A 9,087-nucleotide genomic window follows, 5' to 3' on the forward strand; every position below is an offset into this window, starting at 1 on the left:
TGCACGTTCCTCTGCTCCATTGCTACTAAACTGGACGCTCCAAACAACAAAATGGCGTCGCTCGGCGGTCACTGACCGTTCCCCTCCACTGGTACTACGTTACTCAAATCTATGTGTTCTTTATGCGCTACCATGTATAAGGGAATGTTTTGCAGTAATTGAAATGTATCATATATTAAACTACTAGGCAAGACTGCCGCAAATATACAGTTCTAGTCAAGAATGCAGTAACTCCATTGCACATACTGTGTTTAGGCTTAGAACTCTGCCCTACTGCAGTCTTGCTTAGTGGACATGTAAACAGCTGGTGTATAAACTGCATTTTTAGTTTACAGTAATGTTTGTCTTAGCACAATAGTTTGATTAGTTAGCAATCAGTATGAGTAATTGCAAAGTATTTAAAGTACACATTAGTTCAGTGGTTAGTAACATATGTGTATTTAGTTTTGGAAATTGAGTGCTTCCACACAGAGTATTGTGTCAACTCTTTCTTAACTTATTGTAACTTAGCTTTAGAAAACAACGAGTTATACAGATGAGCAAAATCAGAAATAGTTTTATCTACAATAGATATGTCCAGTGATTTACTGGAAACTAATGAGGAACCTAGGCCATCAAGCTCCATTGTAATTTTGCCAGACAATATTAAAGATGTGAGAATATCAGACTTACATGTACCAAACAACCATTTACTAATTTATGATATTAATATAAATACACTTATAACGTGCCCACTAGAAGAATTTGATGTTGGTGAAACAGTTTATTTAGAATCACATACTAATCACGAAGTAGGCCTAACTGAAAAAATGAAAATTTACAAATTTAATCCATAAAAACAATGACAATAAAACTTGGAAGAGGATGTAAGTTTTCATAAAAATAATTACCAGGATTTAAATTTCACAAATAACCTAGAAAATAAACTTAATGTCTGGGAAAATGAAAAAAGATTTGCCAACACCTTAGCCAGAAGACTTAATGTTTGACATTCCATCAATTGAATCTAAATAAAGTTGTATTTTTAACATATAGTTATAATTGTGTGTGTAAATTCGTGTCGGGATCTGTTAAAATATGTGTAGCTCCTGCTGCTATTTGCACCACATGAATAAATTTTTCTTTAAGATAATCCCAAAAGATACTTTTGAATCCAATTAAAACTGTTTATAATTTAAAATAATGAAATTTTACTTCATCCTTACATTATGTACGACCCTTCGTAAGTTGCCCAGAAATCATTTTCACAAGAGATATCCTGGACTTCTTCCTAATGAATCAAGAATCTTTATTGTCGGCCCACAATAACTGCATTGACAATGTCATCAGATGTTTTATACATATACACAGTATAACACCAACATTAAAGAATAAAATAATACATACTTATAGTAAATAGTACAAGTCACACAGCATAAAAACTAAAAGAATAAATTGTCTACATTACAAGAAAGCATTTCCTCTACTGTATAAAAAGCTTTTTGTTTTAACCATTTGAGCAAAGCATTTTTAAATTTTGTGCAAGAAACATCTTTGGCCGTTAAAGGTAGCTTATTAAATAATTTTACACCAACATAAAAGTATGTGTGCTGGGTCTTAGTTAGCCTAGCGTATTCTAAGTTAATGAGGTCTTGATATCTGGTGGAATAATCATGACTAGAGTTTCTAAAACTAAGTGTTTCAAGATTTTCTTTAACAAACATTAAACTTTGAAATATAAACATACAAGGTACAGTAAGAATATTATGTTCTTTAAAAAAAAGGTTTACATGAGTCACTAAAGGCTATATTGAAAATTGTGCATAAAGCTCTCTTTTGGTATATAAAAACCTCCTTAGCACCAGTTGAATTACCCCAGAGGAGAATTCCATACAAAAGGTATGAGTGGAAAAGTGCAAAGTACGCTTTTAATAGCAAGGTGAAGCTAATACAAGTTTTGAGTTTTTTTAACAGAAAAATTACTCTGGATAAACGGGTACAAAGAATATCTGTGTAATTTTTCCAGGTAAGCTTAGTGTCCAGGTTGATTCCAAGTAGCTTAACAGAGTTATGTAAAGAGTTATTTCTTAAACTAAAAGTAATATGTTCAGTCTTATCTTCGTTAATTTTTAATCCATTAGCGGAAAACCAGAGATCAGACCTTTCCTTCATGTAGCCAATCATAGCCGAGTTAATTTCAGAGAGCAAGTTAGAGCACATCAAAGTAGTGTCGTCAGCGTAGAGTACACTTTTATTAGGCACAAATTTGGGAAGATCATTAATGAAGACCGTGAATAAGAAGGGACCCAGGACAGAGCCCTGGGGGACCCCGCTTATAACCTGCTTAAGGTCCGACCTCTGATCACCTATTTTAACAAACTGGTACCTATTACTAATATACGAGATACATAGTGAAAGCTCATTGCCCTCAATTCCATAGTAATTTAGTTTTCTGATAAGCTCTTGGTGGGGCACAGTGTCAAAGGCCTTGGTTAGATCTAAGAGTAAGGCACTAACTTCTTCTTTTTTTTCAAAACTATGAATAATGTATGACACCACACTTTCAACAGCCTTAATAGTGCATAAATTATGTCTAAAACCAAATTGTGCTGACAGAAGTAATTGATTTTGTTCAAAGTAATGTTCAATCTGACATTTAATAATACTTTCAAATAATTTAGATATAACTGGTACCAAGGTGATAGGTCGATAATTATTTACATTAGTTCTGTCTCCTTTTTGATATATAGGCACAGTTACTGTTACTTTTAAGTGTTGTGGAAAGACTCCGGTGTGAAACATCCAGTTTATAAGATAAGTTAAAGGATACAATATTTCCCTAATTATTTCTTTAAGTATAAAATTAGATAGTCCAAATACATCCTCAGCCCTGGAGTTACTTAGCCTGATAACAGTATTTAAAATATCAACAGGATATACAGTATGCCATTTAAAAGGCAAAGCCTTTGGATTGTTTACACCGGATGACTCCAGCATGTCACTTGCACTAGCTAAATTTAGACTAACATTATCATTAGGCCTATTGACATAATTAAAAATATTGATAAAATAACTATTAAAATCACTGACAGATATGGGGGGTTCGGTCTGGGAGCATTTCTTAGGGGTGCGCCTTGTTTCATTATTAATCACAGTCCAAGCTGCTTTGGACATGTTTTTTGACCCCAATATAAATTTATCGTTAGCATTCTTTTTTGTTATGTCTATTTGGGGACGATAAAACTTTTTAATCCTTTTGTGGACCTCCAATAAATCAGGATTAAGTTTACACCTATCATGACTTACATCTACTAGTAACTTGATTTTAGTTAAAAAAGGTGTGTACCAATGTTTGGACTTAAGATCTTATTGCTAGGATTCTTATTTTTAACTTTTTTCAAAGGACAGCACTCATTAAAATAGTGAGGACACAATCTCCATAAAATTATTAAAGGCTACATCAAAGTTTTCAGCAGCTACAATTACTTTATTCCAAACAATATTACTTAGCCTACATTTAAAATTCTCAACATTAAAATCGTTTAAAACTCTAACACTAATGTTTGACTGTACAGATTTATTGGTAGGTAGAGAAGAGTTGCGCAAAGAAGTACAAGAAAGTTTTAAGTCTCAAAAGCAAGCCTAAATGATCAGATATATGACATTGTACTGTATCACAGCTAAACATTGTCGGATGCAGGTTGGATATAAAATTATCTAAACATGAGTCCCCTCTAGTGGGAAGGTTATTGGAGGCCAAAACAGTCAAAAGATTTCAGCATGTTAATGTACTCTAAACTTACACTGTCCAAATTATAGAATTTGTCGTGATTCCAAGTCAAGGCCACTGTAACTGGAAAGCTCCATCACTACTGGAAAACTTACGGTCAATCATAGCAATATCAGTCCAGCGGTTTGCAGTAAAATCACTAAGTTTAGAATTGAAAACAAATTATGTGTATTTAAAGATGTTAATAATACATAATTTTAAATTATAATCAGTATAAAGTTCAGAAAGTACTTAACAACAGTACTTAAAACATGAACCAGATAGCCATCTTGGTCTATCGGTCTCAGTCCTGTTAAGACTTGATGGTGTCCATGACTCTAACCCAGGCTCGTGCATCTCAGACTCACCGCTGTCTACCCTATCATAGTTCCAGTTACATCGTTCGCTGGTCAGAATCCAGTTGATTCTTGTTTAACTTAATTTCTATTTTTTTCAATTACTTTCCTGATTCATTATGTAATTAAGCGTGTGCCTGCCTCCAGAATTACAATCAACCTTTGTTCTCTGTTAAATACAGTTCAAACATATTAACAGATTTTAAATTATTTTTGTAAATATTTTTACTCTCTTCCTAGTTAACTTCCATTGTAATATCATGGTAACATAATTTTATATAATGGTATTGCTGACTTGATGCAAGGAAAATTAAATGTTTTGGTTAAAACGAAAAGTGTAAGTTTAGAAAAGTGGGCATTTCTCTGGGAAACTTTACCTATGTAGAAGTTTTATCCAGACAGATAGAAGCATTCATATAGTCTTCACCAGTGATGGAGACAATCATGCTTTAACCAGATTGCAGCTTCCAGAGGATATCAGACTTCAAATGATTAATAGAACTAGTTGTAGTGAAACAGAGTTTGAGGTTTTAAGTTGATTTAAATTGTTTAATTAGTGAACAGTTTCAGAGAAATAAAAAAATAACCCGAAGAGATTAATTTCTTAGTAAAACTAAAATTTAATACTCTCTCAGGAGCACAGCATTTTTTTAAACGTGTACAAACTTTGAAAAACAGTTCTAGTTTCATCACAACTATGAAATAATGATACTAATCCACCATTAAGTACTCATGCAAACAAAAACGTGAAACTATCTATTATAATGTTCAAAGTCTTTTCTTAAAATAGACCTAAAAATGTAATACGTGATGAGATAAATCCATATTTTATTTTAGAGACTGAAACTGGGTTAAACTTGGCAGTGTTACTGTTTTTCACAAGGAAGTTTAAATTTATTTTTAAATATATTTAATGAGGTTTTAAAATTTGTAAAAACAGAGGTTGTAGAAGTTGTTACTGGTGGTGATATAAGTGCTCACTTCCAATATATTAAAAATAAGGAAACTAGACTCGTACCCTGCTTAATCTCACTGAAATCTGCTGATTTATAATCTTGATAGAGTCCAACCCAGTTTACCTTGAAATCTCATGTGACAGAATTTTCTTTTATGGAAATATTAATATTCTGTTTTCTACTATTTTACTAAGTTCAATTTGCTATAGTTGACTTCAATAAGGATATACTCAAACTTGGAACTAGGGCTGAGAACTGTCTCAAGTAACTATGGAGTGTGTATGCTCCTCTCATTAAAGTTTCAGTATTTCGGTTATTTTTCACTTGGTTGACTTAAATGATTTGTCGTTGAATTTCTAATAAAATTCCCTAAATACGAGAATTATTTAAATTGTAATTATATATCAAATATTTGGAAAGTGTTTGTGCTTTGAGTTGTTTAAATTAAAAATTGTAAATGGCCACCATATTAAAATGGAATCATGTGAAGTTTTCATTGTAACTTTTATAAGCCGAATTTGGGTAATGTATGGATAAGTGTTTTAGAGAAAGATATAAAAACCATATACATACATACAGAATACCAACTTAAAAATCTAACTATGGTTAAATATGAATAATCATAGGACATCTCATATTTTGCAGATAATCTTAATAGTCAACCAAGGATGCATACAAGCAGGACAGATGTTATGAAATGAAAAAGTCAAAACTCTCCACAAGAATTAGACTTATGTTTTGTTAATGGACAAACACTGGTAACTGATAAAAAAACAGCAATTGCTGCCACTAGTAAAATGTAATTTAATGAACAAAACTATGAGTAAAATGCAAGTTGGCTTCCTTTGACATAGTGGAATGGTATATTTATAGTAGATGAAGGAAATAAAAATAAAGGAGCCAAGCACTTACATAAGTCTATGACCCCTTGCTCCATGCTACAATTTGAGAAAACAAGTGAGTGCAGCAAGAGCCCATGATCATTGCAAATCAATATCTTGATGAGGAACTAAGTAACATTTCTTGGGCAATGTTACCATGGGATTACCATGTGGGTTATATCTGCAAAATGTAACACACATTACAATACCATGTTAAAGTTATTTAATAAATGAGCAATGTTATTTAATAAATAATTTATTATAACAACTTCACGCATTTAACAACTCATTTAGTTTTTCTTGTTTTTAATTATATGTACACATAAAATCTTAATTTGTAATAATGAATTTCCAAGTTCAAATCCATTAATGAAACTTTTCAAGTTTATTTTTTCTGCTCGTAAATTTCAAAGCTTATTATGTTATTGGCTTGGAAAGAATATTAACTCTTGACAAATAACAAGTAAGTTATTAAATTTTAAGATGTTCTTTGACTAATACCTAAAAAATAGAACTATTATAGTTATATTTGTTTAATAGGTAACAAATAAGCTCAAAACACTTTGGAATGCATTTAATATCTATGAAATAATAGTACCATACATTTTCCCTAATTGAAAAATATATCAAAAAGATTCTTCAGATAATAATTGTAGTAAGTGATAGTAATATAGTGTAGAATATGAGTCTATAAAAACTTGAAGGGGTTACATTGTTGGCGTGACTAAAGGCTATGAAAAATTCCAAGCTTGGATGACAGTGATATCAGTAGGGGGCCTATTTCTGCCAGAATGGATCAAGGTCCACCCCCTCCCCCTGACCTTTGGTCTCCCTGTGGTCATCTATTTCTCATAAGTCTCCTTCCTGCCCCACATCCTTGCTGTTCATATTACCTTTACTGTCTCTTTTGTTCTGATTGAGTATCAATTTTTATGTCCATCTTATGAGTTTCTGATGGCAGTTGTGCGAGACTCTAGTGATATTTCCACATTTGATAATGTTACTAGTGCTTTTATTGCTGCTGTGTGAAATAAACCAACGGAATTCACTTTTAGAAACTGACTTTTCAACACCAAAAGTTATCATGCATTTTTCAATAGGCAAGTATGCATCTTTAATTATTTTAAGAAATACTTTATTAGACAAATAGACAAATATTTATTGTACAATACGTTTTCTGCTATAACAATGTAATAAAAACTGGTACATAGTCAATGATTAAAACTTATTGTATCATGTAACATGTTATTTATTTAAAAAATGTATCACTTCTTTTTATCTACATTTTTAATACATGCTGTGCAGTTTTGTAAATATGTGCTTTTATGGTTCTTGCAAACATTTGTTTATATTAAAAAAACCCATAAAAGTAGACTTGATTGAACTGTATATATATATATATATATATATATATATATATATATATATATATATTACATATGTTGCAGTGAGTATTGCATATCACTGAAAAATAATATCTAACCCAATTTTTCTAAAAGTATTTTTTTGGTGTTAGTGACAAAAGACACTTTTCAAATGACTTGTGTGAAAATTATTGGCTAAGTGAATAATAAGAAAACATAATGTGCATAAAATATATGTTTATTAAATGATTTCTTTGTTGCTAGCACCAAACAAGTTCTTTTTTTACTTGAATACATTAAATTATTGATTCTTAATTATTGATTTGAGCATTTAATTAAATTATCAACGAATGACCAAATTTTAAACAAAATCAAATCTACAAACAGTTTTTAGTTCAATTATCTTAACATTATTCAAACTAATTTTATTACCAACATTTAGAGTTAGAAGTTGTATTACCTATGTTAATTTCACTAAATTAAATCACCATATTCTTACACGAAGAATCCTTCTAATAAAATAAATCATGAATACATAAAACTCAAGAGGAAATTTCTTAACTAAATGCAAGCTAATACTTCCAAGTAAAAACAACTGAAAGTATTAAGTTTTGCAGTTTCAAAACTAATCATTATCTATAGCGTTTTGTGGAATGTTCAGTTGTATTTAGGCAACAATAAATTGCAATGAGCATTAAAAAGCTTTTCCTTCTTAGGTATAATTTACAACCCTCGGTTCATATTGGAGCCGTACCATGATCTTCCTGGAACCATAAGAAGAGTGATGGACTACATCAAAGAAGGTTATCATTGGAAAGGAACTCTCAGCTTTAAGTATATACCCTACAAAGAATTTGAACTTAAAAGTGGTTGGTATCATACAGTCCTTATTTTTTCCATTCATTTTTTGGTATGTAAAGAGACTGTAAATTAACTATTTTGTTTAGTTATCTTAAAAATAAAAAGGCTAAATGTGTTGATAAGCGTTAATCTCTAGAATGGGTGGACCAATTCAGCCAATTCTCTTTTTAAAATTATATGATTGGGTATGACACCTCATATAGGTATAGCCACTTAAATTGTGTGTGAGTTGTGCGTACGATATTGTTATTGCTTCACGTGTCTGCCTCATCTGTGTGTGATTAGTTATGTTCCACATTGGTGCATTATTTGTACGAGTTCGTAAATATGAGATGTCTATATTGTTTGTTCACATTACTAAATACTCACCATACAATGTTTATATTTTCGGTATATTAACACTCATTCCACTTTCAAATAACATTTTATTTTCATCTATTGAATATATGCTGTTTATGAGATCAAAAATATATATATACACACTATGATTTCCATATTTTTGAGGCATCAGAGAAGGTAAACTCAAGTCTGTCATCAAAAATGTAATACATTCGAACCGGAAATGTGTGCTGTGCTCTTAAAAGCACATAACTTGTGGTAAGAATCAGTCAAAATTTTGTTTAACTTTAGAATCTCTTAACTATGGACACTGAAATAATAAATACACAATATATGCGTATTCATTTTTACAAATTTTGTAAGACTCCATCATTCATCATACATGCTTCCACTAAGAAGGCTACGCCTTTCGATTTTGAAAATTACTTATGAAGTTGTAGTTAACTACTAGTTTGGAATAAAATAAACTTTCTTGTATTTCACTGTTCCTGATTATCAGTACACAGTGTTGACCTCTTGGATCCGAGGCAACAATTTAGATTGCATATGTATTGTAACCATGTTCATTAAAATTGTAAACTA

This window comes from Homalodisca vitripennis, chromosome 1 (assembly GCF_021130785.1).
Source record: "Homalodisca vitripennis isolate AUS2020 chromosome 1, UT_GWSS_2.1, whole genome shotgun sequence".
In the NCBI taxonomy this organism is placed as follows: Eukaryota; Metazoa; Arthropoda; class Insecta; order Hemiptera; family Cicadellidae; genus Homalodisca; species Homalodisca vitripennis.